The 14,877-nt window shown below is 39.2% G+C and overlaps 1 pseudogene; it reads right to left on the bottom strand.

Annotated features, from left to right (window-relative positions):
- Nucleotides 1-8,081: 8,081 nt before the first annotated feature.
- On the bottom strand, nt 8,082-14,227 carry LOC103668303 (annotated as a pseudogene).
- Between the last annotated feature and the right edge of the window lie 650 nt (nt 14,228-14,877).

Raw genomic sequence — 14,877 nt, 5'->3', positions numbered from 1 at the left:
GAGCTCTCTGTAATCCTTTCATTCTCCTATTTTCCAAACACAGTTTCTTCCACCTTCACCGTGGGAGACAGAATTTAACAAGTCTGCGTCCGCCACCATCTGCCTTGCCCTGGCCACCATTATTAAAATCGGCGTTCTGTATTATGCATGTCTCTAGCTTTCCTCTGTTTTCATATTTATCATATTCTGCTGTAGAGCTATTTGAATTTCTACCTTTTCTCTCCCTACCATGATTTATATCACACTGTGAACTACAAGAAAATAATATCAATTAATTTTAAATGCAAATGATTTAATTTTCTCCAAACTTCAGAATATTTTAAAAGTCTGTGTGGTGGTTAATTTTAACTGTCAACTGTCCAGTGCCCAGATATTGAATTAAACATTATTTCTGTGGCAGTGGGGGGTGGGAGGTTGTTCTGGATGGGATTAACATTTGAATCAGTAGACTGAGCAAAGCGCAGTGCCTTCCCAAATGTGGATGAGCCTTATCCAATCCACCGAAGGCCTGAATAGAATAAAAAGCTGAGTAAAAAAGAAGTCCTTCTCTTTGAATGTTTTTGAGCTGGGACATGGATCTTCTCCTGCCTTGGGACTCAGACTTGGACTCAGATTGGAACTTACACCATCAGCTCTCCAGGGGTCGGACTTCTCAGCCTCCATAATCAAGTTAGCCAATTCCATAAAAAAGAAAAAATATACAAAAAAAAAAAACCCCCCCCCCCCCCCCCACACACACAGTTGGTTCTGTTTCTCTGGAGAACGTGACAAATCCAGTCTATTTTAATTTCCAATGAGATTTAATAAATTCCTCACTGACCTATAATCTTCCATGGTTCTGGTTTCATTTGATGAAAAAAAACCCAAGGGGACTCTAAGTAACTCTGCTTATATCAAAAGAAAAAAAGAGACAATCCTTTGATTTTGTATTCTTTCTCCCCCCTCCAAATAGCCCATTCAAAATAAATAGAGCATTAGGGTAGCTCTTATACATTGCCTTAAACTCCCATCTCACAACTTTATTTCTTTAAATAAATAAATAAATACCTGTGGGACCTTTAGCAGGAAGATGTAGAATGTGTTCCTTCTTTTAATATTTTCATAGCACAATTTTTTTTAAAGAGTTTATTTATTTGAGACAGAGGGAGAGAAAGGTAGAGAACAAATGGGGCTGTGGGGGTGGCGGGGCAGAGGCAGAGGGAAAAGCAGACCGCCCACTGAGCAGAGAGTCTGATGCGGGGCTCAATCCCAGGACCCTGAGATCATGACCTGAGCTGAAGGCAGATGCTTAACCAACTGAGACACTCAGCTGCCCCGTACAACAGTTTATTTAAAAGGCATGGTAAAAGAAAACATTCAAACAAATATTCAAAAGTTTTAAAACTCATGATACAAGTATGGATAGAATTAAAATTTGGAAAATTACTAAATAAAATATAGTTATTGGTTGAAATTATTAATGGACATCTAAGTAAAGGTAGGGGTACTATTTCATGTATTCATAAAAACAAGAGATTCCTGGATGGTGATTAAAGTGAACTGAAGGAGAAGTATGGATGACCAATGTCTTCTTCGTCTAATTTCAATATTTGTATTATACATTTTGAAGTATTACAGAGAAGTGAAATACGTTAGGACCAAAATTGTAAATACTTTCCTGGAAATTAAATATCAATTTCTCTTAAACAACAAATGTCATATTTTGAAAGTATCTTCAGGACATATGTTAATGATGAAGATCACAATGTTAGCTGTACCCAGTCAATAATTTTTCTTTTGAAAAATTATCAGATATTTTATAAAGACTCATCATCAAAATATTTTTTAAAATTCATCATCAGAAAATAGCTACAGGTAGAGCATCTAACTTTTTTTAAGCTATATTACCCTCCAACAGTTATGCAAAGTTTATAAACACTATAAAGTTTAGATTACTCTTATTTTACCATAAACTCTGATAATTTCAATAATTTTAATCATATAAACATGAGCGAAAACATGGTTTATAAAACCATTAAAATACTATTATCATGGATAGTGAGACAAGTAGAATAACGTCTCCACGAAGATGTCTACGGCCTAACTCCCTAAACCTATGAATATGCCTCTTTACACGGCAAACAGACTTTTCAGATATGATTAAGCAAAGGATCTTGAGATGGGAAAACTATCTTGGATTATCTAACTGGCCCCAATGTGATCATAAGAGTCCTTAAAAGAGGGAAGCAGAGGGTGCCTGGCTGGCTCAGCCAGTAGAACATGCCACTCTTTTGATGACCTCAGAGTTGTGAGTTCAAGCCCCAGGTTGGTCATGGAGCCTACTTAAAAAAATAAAAAAAAAATAGAGGGAAGCCGAAGAGTTGGAGAAGGGGATGTGATGACGGGAGGAGAGATTGAAATGATATTGCCAAGACCCAGGAATGCAGGCAGTCTCTTGAAGCTGGGAGAGGCAAGGGAGGGATTCTCCCCTAGGGTCTTCACAAGCAGTGCAATCCTACTGCCACCCTAATCTTAGCCCCATGAGACCCATTTTGACTTCTCACCTCCCGAGTAAAATAACAAATTTCTATTGTTTTAAGTAACAAAATATGTGATGGTTTGTTACAGCAGCAACATGAAACAGGTGGATAAATTAGACCTCCCATGTTATAGTAGCACTTTTGCATATTTCCACCGACGTCTTGCTTAGCTTAATTCAGACCCTGTGCAGATATGAAATATATAATTGGTATAATTCTAAGTAGCAATCACATGGTTATAAGAAACAGAGACTCACCGAAACTAGTTCAAGTAAGTAGAGAATTTATTTTACTCTCTAGTAGGGGGAGAATCTGACAGGGCCCGGTATTTGGAAGTGTAGCTGAATCTTACAGAAACTAGAAAACCATCAGGCATATGGTCTCTCGATCTCAATCTTTCACTCTTCTGGCTCTTGTTCTTGCCCTCGCGCTCTCCTCACCTTCCTTCTCTCATTCACAGGGTGCCCTACATTTGTTTTTACTCTCCAAACCTACCCCAGCCTCCTTTCTGAACACTATCTTCCTCTGAAGATACTTAGGAGTTACTAACCCCTAACTTTGGCTTGTATAGAGCTTTCAACTCTGGAGTGCCAAGTGTAGCTTTGATACATTAGGTTTCAGGTCAGCTATCGGCAAATACAGCCTAACATGCCCTTATTCCAAATTCCCGAGAGAGGTATTCTGGTTGTCAAGTATCCACTCTTGGTCCAATCAGCCATGGCCACAGGGAGTAAAGTCATCTACTCCAAATACGGCCACCTAGGCCCAAAGCAGAATCTCTTATAAAAAAGAATGAAAGTTGAGCCAATGGCAGAAATTTGACCTACAGACATTTTATAAATATATTTACACGGCGACTATATTTTTATATGTCGATGTGTGCTGTGTTACTCAGTTACGGCTAATTCATTGAATCTTAATTATGAGAATTGATGCTAAGCTCTTGTGAAGAGCACCATGCACTGGCCTGCCAAAAAGAAGACAGTAGGGCTATAAATCTTTTACCGCAGAAGCTAAACATGAAAACAAGGGAGCAATTTTAATTGCTTATCACAGTACAAGCCATCCTAATTAGATGATCTTGTCAAAACGTCTTCAGTGGTAGTATGACATAAAGCTATTTTCTAGGACAGAGTTAAAAGAATTATTTGACAGCTTACAGAAAGAAAATCTTGCTTCTACCTGGAAGTAGAGACATCCCCGTTCTACAGAGAGAGTAATCCTAAAATAACTCAGTAATCCTCCTCAATGGAAAGGATCTCTGGTAATAATAATACCCAGAATGCACCACTTCACTGCCCATCATGGCTGGGAGCCAAATATTGGAATCACCTATAAAATCTCTTTTAAAATTCTCAACCATTCTTCAAGATAGCTATTTTTCATCCTCATTTTATAGAGAAGGAAACAAAGGCTCAGGGGTAAAACAATTTGCTCAGAGTCAAATAAGGAAGAGGAAGAACCAGAGTTTGAACCAGATCTGTCTGATCCAATGCTAATATTCTATCCTCTATATTGAACTACACCATGTTTGTCACTGTAGTGATGACAGCATAATAGATTCTCCTTGTCAGTTATAAACAATATACACAGCTTAAAATGTATATACATTGTTATTCAATGCTACTATAAACATATTACAAAATGGATGAAAAGAGCAAGGTCAATATTTTATAAGCTTTATTACAGTATATTTACATTCTTCACAAGTCACTTACTAGAATTGGAGACTTAACTACACTGTCCCTCATTGCTTTCAGCCTAGGTCCATCTCTGTACCAGCAGTGTTGACAAAATAGCTACCAGATGAAAAAGCACAGTACGTATCTGGATAAATTGTCAGTTCTGTTTAAGAGGCTTAAGTATGCAGCAGATGTTACACCAAAGGCAAGACTGTTCTTCCACTTGCAATACGAGGTACTTGCTCTGGAGTATGGGGGTCTTGAAGGTTGCCTGATTTATATAGCCTCTTTAAGAGAAGAGAATATTAAATTAAAATTAACAAATTAAAGGGGCGCCTGGGTGGCTCAATCAGTTGAGCATTGGACTCTTGATTTCGGCTCAGGTCATGATCTCACGGTCCTGGGATCGAGCCCTGCATCAGGTTTGCTGCTGATTGGGGAGTCTACTTGTCTCCCTCTCCCTCTGCCCCTCCCTTTGCTTGTGAGCATGCACGCTCTCTCTCTCTCCCTAAAATAAATGAATAAATCTTTAAAAATAAGTAAATAAACAAATAAATAATAAAATTTTTAAAATTAGGTTTGAAAAGGACTATTTATGGGGGGGTGCTGGCTGGCTCAATCAGTGGGGCATGTGACTTTTGATTTCAGGGTTGTGAGTTTGAGCTTGGCGTCAGGCTCTGTGCTGAGCATGAAGCCTGCTTAAGATTCTCTCTCCCCCCCCAACCCCCCCAAAAAAAAATTCTCTCTCCCTCTCTCTCCGTGTGCCCTCTACGCTCTCTCTCTTTTCTCTCTCCCTCAAAAAAACAAAACAAAACAACGCCCCCCCCCCAAAAAAAAAAACAGAAAGTGGGGAAGAATGGATTTGCTCTGTGGTTGAGCTGGGATGTTTTTCTTTCCTGCTCTCCAATATCAGTGTGCCTGGTTCTCTGGCCTTCCTCCAACTGGGGCTTACACCTTTGGCTCCTCTGATTCTCAGGCATTTGGGTTTGGACTGAAACTCATCACCGGCTTTTCCAAGCCTCCATCCTGCAAATGGCAGGCCATGGGATTTCTCAGCCTCCATAAGTGCATGAACCAATTCTTCATAATAAATTTCTTTCTAGGGGTGCCTGGGTGGCTCAGTCGATTAAGCATCTGCCTTTGGCTCAGGTCGTGATCCCGGGGTCCTGGGATAGAGCTCCACATCTGGCTCCCTGCTCTGCAGGGGGTCTGCTTCTCCCTCTCCCTCTGCCTGCAGCTCCCCCTGCTTGTGCTCTTTCGCTCTCTGTCAAATAAATAAATAAAACCTTTAAAAAATAAAAATAAATTTCTTTCTATAAATCTACATATATCCTATGGATTCTGTTTCTCTAGAGAACCCTGACTAATACATCAAGTACGTTTCATAAGTGTCAAATGCAATTGTGCTCATCTGTTTGGATCCACTGCACTGAGGTAGTGACTTTCTACGTTTCCATGTAAAGCCTTCAGTTTTAAAGTTTCAGAATTGCTCAAAAATCTTCTCATCCTACTAATTCTAATAGGCTATCTTTAATTACTCACATATTAGAAAAGCATTTTTGAAGGGTGCTTTGAATTTGAAAGAGTTTCTAAAAAAATGCATGATGTATAAATAAAATAGTTTATAATAAACCCCTATATCTGAGATTCTTACATAAATGCCTTACATGAAAAAAGCTTGTCAAATCACCTTTTCATTTGACTATAAATAACCACTCACAACATACACACATTCGTTTTGATTGGCCAAATAGGGGACACACACGTATCAGAGACACACAAACGCATGCACATGCACACAGCATTCATACACACAAAGAGTTTTATCTTCTCAATCTAAATGCAAAATATATCCTGGTTGTTCAACATTCAGATATAAAGAGTTTAAACAAAATGTCAAGAGTGGATTCATCAGCCACTAGAGACTTCTTCCTAAAGCAACTTGAATTTATATTCAATAGAGCATCTACAGCCTGTCTCGCACTCTCAGGAAGAACTATGTCTCTAACACATAATCAAGAATGCAAATTACTGTTGTGCCAATTAAATGTGGGCTTCATGGTAAACAGTGGAGTTGCAAGAGTGTCTTTCCTTCGGCCTGACAGGGTAGATACAGTTGTCAAATTTATGCTTTCCTTCAGTTTGTATATCTTCCTTGATAGTGTTCTTGTATTTAATTGCACTCCTATTATTGCACTACTGAATACATCTTTTAATATTTAGAAACAATTTTATTTTGGAACTGTATCTCTTCCTCCACTCACTATTGACAGGATTCCTGCTGCTGTATGCCAGGTATTGGTCTGGAGGCCAGTGCTGCCCTGGTAGGTAAAGGACAGATCATCTTATGTAAAAACAGAAAACACAGAATACGTCATCATTCATTGATTCATTAGCATGAATGAATTTATGTCTAGCCAATCATCTGGGGCTACAATTAGAACATATCTTGGGGCGCCTGGGTGTCTTAGATGGTTAAGCATCTGCTTTTGGCTCAGGTCATGATCTCAGGATCCTGGGATCGAGCCCTGCTTTGGGCCCCCAGCTCAGTAGATAATCTGCTTCTCCCTTTACCTCTGCATCTCCCCCTTCTTGTGCTCTCTCTGGCTCTCTCTCTCTCAAATGAATAAATAAAATCTTAAAAAAAAAAAAAAAGAACTTATCTTGATTGGAAGGATGAGAGCAGGAAGAAGAGGTCAAGCACTCACCAGCCCTGGAGGGTAACACCATGAAGGTGGCTGGAGTTACCATGAAACATCAGAGCCACCTGGGGGAGCAGAGATGGAAAAAGCAAAAGCAAAGAGAAGAGTCCAAAGGACCATGACAGGATCCAAGCAAATCTACTCTCCTTTCTCTGAAGTATCTCAAAGCCTTGATTTTGCAATTCATTCCTGTCCTCTAAAAGAGCAATGAAATGGTTTGTAGCGACCAACAGCTGAAACACCTAGGGCTGGGGCAGGGGCGCCTGGGTGGCTTAGTCTGGTTAAGTGTCTGCCTTCAGCTCAGGTCATGATCCCAGGGTCCTGGGATTGAGCCCCACATGGGGCTCCCTGCTCAGGGGGAGGCTGCTTTTCCCTCTCCCTCTGCCGCTCCCCCTGCTCGTGCTCTCATGCTCTCTTTCTGTCAGATAAAGAAATAAAATCTTTAAGAAGAAGAAGAAGAAGAAGAAGAAGAAGAAGAAGAAGAAGAAGAAGAAAGAAAGAAAAGAAGAAGAGAAAGAAGAGAAGAGAAGAAAAAAGAAAAGAAAAGAAAAGAAAAGAAAAGAAAAGAAAAGAAAAGAAAAAGAAGAAAAGAAAAGAAAAGAAAAAGAAAAAACAGGAGTACCTGATTGGTTTTTATGCTTCTACATCTATGTGACAGACCACACTGGTGATGGGAACAGGACAGCAAAATACAAATGCGATCTCAGACCAACTTTGATGTTATGCTTCCTGGCTTTCTCAGTGAGACAAACTAGGAGAAGGTGGAAGACAGATGGAGTCCAAAATCCACCATATACATGTATCATGTTAGAGAGTTTTCAAAAAAGGGATGTATAACCATCTGGCCATAGCTTTTAGGCATTTGCCTGCCAAACTAAGAAGAGAATAGTGAGAAGAAAGAGAAGACAGAAAAAGAAAAATCTTACATTAGATAATACCTTAGCATTTTCTGTGGTGCTATGGTCAGTAGGTTTCTTTCTCTTTCTTTCTTTCCTTCCTTCCTTCCTTCATTTCTTTTTTAATGGTAGCACTAGGATTTATTTTTTTAATTTTAATTTTATTTTTTTAAAGATTTTATTCATTTGAGAGAGAGAGCGCGCACAGAGCGCACAGCAGAGGGAGAGGGAGAAGCATTCTCCCCACTGAGCAGAGAGCCCAGCATGGGGCTCGATCCCAGAACCTGGAGATCATGACCTGAGCTGAAGGCAGACGCCCAACCATCTGAGCCCCCAGGTGCCCCAGCACTAGGATTTATTAAGTTGTGTCTTAGTACAGGCACTGGGGCTTGCCCCGGAAGCTCTTGATATATAAAGCCCAGCTGTTTTTCTAATTCTTCTTGAGCAGTGACACCAGGAAATTGACAGCTAAGTGGATGTTGTACACAAGCTCCTCATCAGTCATCTTTATGTGGCCAATGGCCAGTGGCAGATGCAGCACCTTCTTCATCTGGAATTTGATTATGGACTTCACTTCATCCACTTTGGCCACCATGTTCTCATTGTGGGTCAGCAAGGAAGGGAAATTGCCCGCCTTATTCAGGCCTGGGCCGAGGATTCATGGGATCTGCTTGATCAGAGATTCTAAAGCCAAAAAGGCATACTTCTTGGCCAGCTTCTTGACTAATTTTTTATCCTTGGTGAGTTTCTTCAGCACTTGCATGCCATGTGGGGAATATCCACAGCCTTGGCCTCATCACAGAGCTGCTAGTCCCCCAGAACACATATGGAGAACTTGGGGCCCGGACTGGACTTAAACCTGATGGTGCCAGAGAAGCGTTTGTCCTTCTGAAAGTCATAGTTCTTCAAGCCGATCTGCAGCTCCACCATCTCTTAAAACTTCCAGCGCTTGCACTGGTTCCCATGTAGGACTTCCCACACAGCCTAGTATGGGGTATGGGAGGAGACTCTGCTGCTCAGAGTGCCGTGCCACAATAACCAGAAAAGAGTGTCACTAGGCTTCTTTCAGCATTAAAGAGAGACAGTACAGCACAGAAATACAAAGCGAAGATTCTAAAAACAAACTGCCATAATTCAAATCTCAGTTCTGCCACTGACAAATTATGTGAATGTCAACAACTCACTTAAGCTCTTTTGTGCCCCTGTTTCTTCTTCTATAAAACAGTAGAAATAATTATACCTATATCAAATGTTCTTGAGGATTAGAAAAGAATATATATGTATGTATACAGATGTATACATATATATACATAATAAATATACATATATACATAAATACATGCATATATACATATACATACATATGGTATTAGTTCTTTTTTTTAAAAGATTTTATTTTTTTATTTGAGAGAGAGACAGAGACAGAGAGAGCATGAGTGGGGGGAGGGGCAGAGGGAGAGGGAGAAGCAGACTCCCCACTGAGGCGGGAGCCCGATGATGGACTCCATCCCAGGACCCTGAGATCACGACCTGAGCAGAAGTCAGACACTTAACTGACAGCCACCCAAGCATCCTGGTGTTAGTACTTACTCTTAAAAAAGGAGCCATGTATTGTTCCGTAGTTATTAGAAGATATGGAAAAATGAAACTGATCCCCACGAGCAGAATACTACACAAAGTTTTTCCAGAGATACAAGTGGTAGATTTTACATTTGTACTGTGCATCTTCTAGGCCAGCTCTCAAACAGACTTTCTGTAGGGCATGCTTTATTTGAAGATTAAAAAGTAAATATCAAGGGCACCTGGGTGGCTCAGTCATTAAGCCTCTGACTTCAGCTCAAGTCATGATCCCAGGGTCCAGTGTCCGGCTCCATGCTCAGCAGGGAGTCTGCTTCTCCCTCTCCTTCACCCTCTGCCCCTCCCCTGGCTTATGCACACACACTCTCTCTCTCTCTCAAATAAATAAATTTTTAAAAATCTTAAAAAAAAAGTAAAATTCAATTAACACAGCACTAACATGTAAACAATGTCCCCTACATGATTTTTTCAATGTTGAAAACTCTGTTTTCCCAAAATGTGGTCAGAGATGGGGTGGAGATGGGAGTTAGCATATTAAATAAGAGTGATAAACATTAATTGAGCCTCTACGAGATTAGCACATTTCATTTATTCTCATTTACTGCCCATACCCATCCCGAAAGGTTAAATATTATCTTTTACAAATAAGAAACCTGATATTCAGTGAGGTTAAGTAAATAATTCAAGGTCACATAACCAGAGAATAATATAATTGGGAGTCGAAGTCATGTTTATCCAACTGCATAACATAATCGGGAGACCTAACATTTATTTAGTGCCTTCTGCATATTCTGTGTTAGGGGCTTCATAGCACTATCACCCATTGGTGGCCTAACAGCCGATTATGTAGGCACTATTTATATTATCATTCCATGGATGAGGAAATTGAGGATTGGAGGGGTTGAATAACTTGGCCCAGGGTAGGAGATTCAGAGTCTGTTTCTTACATAACATGGGATTATAAGAAGCAATCATATTTTGATGATGAACTTTGATTTTTAAAAAATCATTTTTAAGAAAATATTACATATTCTTATGATACATAAAAAAACTAAAACTAGAATTTGTGTAAAGTGCTTCTTAGTTATTACAATACTGTTGGAAGTCCTGAAATACCCGCACATCATTTAAATGACAAAAATTAAAGGATGGCTTGCTCAGGATGTAAGATATAGTTTGGTGTATTTTCAAGAAGGAAGAGAAATCTCAAAGATCTCTCATTAAAAAGAAAGAAAAGGGGATGCCTGGGGGCTCAGTAAGCTGCCAACTCCTGATTTTGGCTCAGGTCATGATCTCAGGGTCCTGGAATCAAGCCCCTCATCTGGCTGTACGCTCAGCTGGGTGTCTGCTTCAGGATTCTCTCTCTCTCTGCCCCTCCCTCCCTACCCCAAGCGCTCTCTCTCTCTCTTTCTCTCTAAAATAAATAAATAAATCTTTAAAAAGAAAGGAAAGAATTTCTTCATTTATTGATACTTCAGAAAATAATATTTAAAATATATTTTATAAAAGTAAAAATGGAATAAGCTGGTTATAAATGCTTTGTATTTAAAAAAATTTTTCCTCAGGGGGCACCTGTGTGGCTCAGTCAGTTGAGTTTCTTCTGACTCGTGATTTTGGCTCAGGTCATGATCTCAGAGTGGTGGGACTGAGCCCACCTCAGGCTCCCCACTCAGCGGGGAGTCCACTTGTCCCTCTCCCTCCACTTCTCCTCCCTCTCAAGTGCTCTCTCTCTCTCTAAAACAAATAAATGAAATCTTTTAAAAAAAGATTTTTCTTAGGTGAACTGTTGTGATTATGGGATATTGTCTTAAGAACAAGGATAATGCTAAAAATCAATTGAAATATATAACCTTTGCTTTACCTTGAAATGTTTTCAAAGGGGTATTTTAAGAGAGCATTGAAAACCAAATTGTTTGGCTTCTGAATATATTCGTTTTGCAATAATAGTTAAATAGGAAATTGCAAAGTATGAGACATACCATTTTGCCATTATGATGTGGTGGGTAACATAAATATCCTTCCCAAAGTTAAATGAACATACAAAATTAAATGATAATTCTTTTGTTCGGCATCACTTTTTAAAAATGTATGGGGCGAGTAGTGTTTCTCATTACACTTAATATTAGAAATCAAATTTTGAATTGAATTTGTCATTTTAAAGATGGCAACTGGTAATAAATATCTTTCTGAAAAGTGTATCATTTCAGAGAGTGGCAGAATGTTGACTATAAAAACTATTTCTATCTTGCTTTAATGTAGGCCTAACATAAGAACAACTTTATTGTGCTCACATTAAACATTTTATTTAGACATTAAACAGAAGTTTTCTGATGTCAAGTCTTTACCAAAGCTGAATAAAAGCTTGTTTGCAATTGTTTGGATGAAGCTTTCTTGTGCCAATGTCATAATAGATCTCTTTCCAGTGTGCTAACTTCTGAATTGCAAATTTTTTGAAATGTGTTTTAGCTATAATTCACACTTGCGAGAACTAAATGAATACAATCACTTTTCAGCAAGTGAAAAACCACTTACAGCTCCTATTGAACAAAAATATAAGGTGTTTGTTGATTATGTTAAAATTGATCATTCTTATCTTCTGGAGCTACAAGCTTAACTGACTGTTACTATCAAAGGTCACGAGTAATAGGATTGAATTTCAGACTACTGTATTAAGAATGTTCAGGGTAGGGGCGCTTGGGTGGCTCAGTCAGTTAAGTGTCTGCCTTAACGTAACTTAAGTGTTCGCCTCCCTTCCACTTCCCTCCCCTCCCCTCCACTCATGCTCTCTCTCTCAAATAAATAGATAAAATCTTAGAAAAAAAAAAAAGAAGAAGAATGTTCAGGGTAGAGATTAAATTTACTAGTATAACTGGAATTCACCTTAATTGTGACTTCTCAGGATCTAGCTTTGTAACGTGGAGTAAATAGAGTTAAAGCAGCTTGTGGACAGCATTGAACTACGTCCATGTAGTGTGCTAGAACAGTTAAAGACTTGCCACTATAAGTAAATGCTCTATGAAAATAGTCTTGTTGTTTAACGTTTGGAAATAATGTGGTCCATCAGCCAAGATCAACATATTAAACTTTTACAGCATAATCTTTCCAAATAATCTGTATCTACAGATTCAGTACAATCGCAATCAAACCCATTCAAGTTATTTTGTGGATATCAATGAACTGATTCTTATTTATGCAGAAAAGCAAAAGAGGGATGCCTGGCTGGCTCAGTAGGTAGAGCATGCAACTCTTGATCTCGGGGTCATGAGTTCAAGTTCAAATTGGGCCTAGGGCTTCCTTTAAAAAGAAAAAGAAAGATACAGATAGCCAACACACTATTGAAGGAGAAGAATAAATTTGAAAGACCAATACTACCCAACTTCAGGACTTACTATCAAGCTATAGTAATTAAGACAGTGTGGTTTTGGTGAAAGAAAAGACAAATAGGTGGATGGAGCAGAATGTAGAACTCAGAAATAGACCCACATGAGTATCAAGTGATCTCTGACAAAGAAGCAAAGGAAACATAATGCAGCAAAGATAGTCTTTTCAAAAAACAGTGTGGGAACAACTGGACATCCACATGGGGAAAGTGAATCTAGACACAGAACTTAACACTCTTCACAAAAATAAACTCAAAATGGATCACAGACCAAAACGTAAAACCCAAAACTATAAATCTCCTAGAAAATAACACAGAAGAAACTCTAAATGATCTTGGGTACAGCAGTGACTTTTTTGACATAACGCCAAGGGCATGATCCATGAGAGAAATAATTGATAAACTGGACTTCATTAAAATGAAAAACTCTGGTCTAGGAAAGACATTGTCAAGAACATGAGAAGACAAGCCAAAGACCGGGAGAAAATATTTTCAAAAGTCACATCAGATGAAGAACTGTTATTTAGTAACTGTTAAAACTCAACAATAACAAAACAAACAACTACGTTAATAATGGACCAAAGACCATAATAGACCCTGACTAAAGAAGATATGCAGACGGCAAATAAGCCTATCAAAAGATGCTCCACATCGAATGCCATCAGGGAAATGCATATTAAAACCACAGTGAAATATCACTACGCACATGTTAGAATGGCCCAAATTCAGAACACTCACAACACCAAAATACTGGCAAGGATGTGCAGCAACGGGAGCTCTCAGTCACAGCCGGTGGGACAGCAAAATGTTACAGTCACTTTGGAAGACAGTTTGGCAAATCCTTCCTCTTTTTCCCAGCTTCATTGAGATATCACTGACATATAACATTGTGTAAGTTTGAGGTGCACAAGGTGATGAGTTGCTATATGTGTATATTGCAAAACGATCAACACAACAAGGTGAGTTAACACATTAATCACCTCCCATAGTTATTATTGCTTATTTTTGTGGTAAGAATCTTTGAGATTGGGCACCTGGGTGGCTCACTCAGTCGGTTAAGCGGCTGCCTTGGGCTCAGGTCATGATCCCAGGTCCTGGGATTGAGTCCCGCATTGGGCTCCCTGCTCAGCATGAAGACTGCTTCTCTCTCTCCCCCTGCCCTTGCCCCCTGCTTGTGCTCTCTCTCTCTCAAATAAATAAGTAAATAAAATCTTTTAAAAAACCCAGAATCTTTGAGATTTACTCTCTAGTAAACTTTCACATTTATAACAGAGTGTTGTTACCTATAGTCTCCATGCTGTACATTCGGCCCCAGAACTTTTTCATCTTATAACTCTTACTTTATGCAACATTATACTATTACTTTGTCTTCTGTGTTCAGGGGTCTTCTTTCACAAATTCTCTCTCCTTCTCCATGTAGCATTCCCCAAAGGTCTGTTTTACCTTTCTGCTCTTCTCTCATTCTGTACATCGTTCCTCAGACATCTTACCATACTCACAACTTCATATAGCATCTTGTTGCATATCACTCCCAACCTAGATCTCCAGCTCACTCTCCCACCCAGAACTTCAGTTCAAGATGAATAAGGGTCCATTAGACATTGCCTCAACCAGTAAATCAAAGAAATGACATGTCCTCCCCAGGCATATTTTAACTTCTCATTTCTCTGCTTTTGTTTGCATTGCAGTAACTTTCCGATTTACCTCGCCAGGAAATATTATCAGTGAGAGCTTTGACACTATCCAAATCCCACATTCATCAAGTCCTGGTAATTCATCATACTGCCTCTTAATTCATTTTTCATTCTTAAGACCAGGACAGAGCCAGTGATAACTCATATTTCTTCCTTGTGCTTTACTCAACCCCAGCCTCCGTTGCAAGCCGTCTTATTCACCACTAATGGAGTTATAAGGTTAAACCCCTGCTTGGATCACACTGGCATACTATCAGAAGAGTATCAAAGGCTGAAAAAATGTCTATGGATTAAAGTTGAAGCTTCTCATTCTGGAATTTACATTCCTTCACCATCTGACCTCATTTACATAAAAGGAATGCCATCAGGGGTAGGATTTCATTGAAGTAGACTGTGCAGAGGGACCACTGGACTGACTTGTCAGCAC

Source organism: Ursus maritimus, assembly GCF_017311325.1.
Source record: "Ursus maritimus isolate PB19 chromosome X unlocalized genomic scaffold, ASM1731132v1 scaffold_X1, whole genome shotgun sequence".
In the NCBI taxonomy this organism is placed as follows: domain Eukaryota; kingdom Metazoa; phylum Chordata; class Mammalia; order Carnivora; family Ursidae; genus Ursus; species Ursus maritimus.
This window is presented reverse-complemented; position numbering and strand designations above follow the sequence as displayed.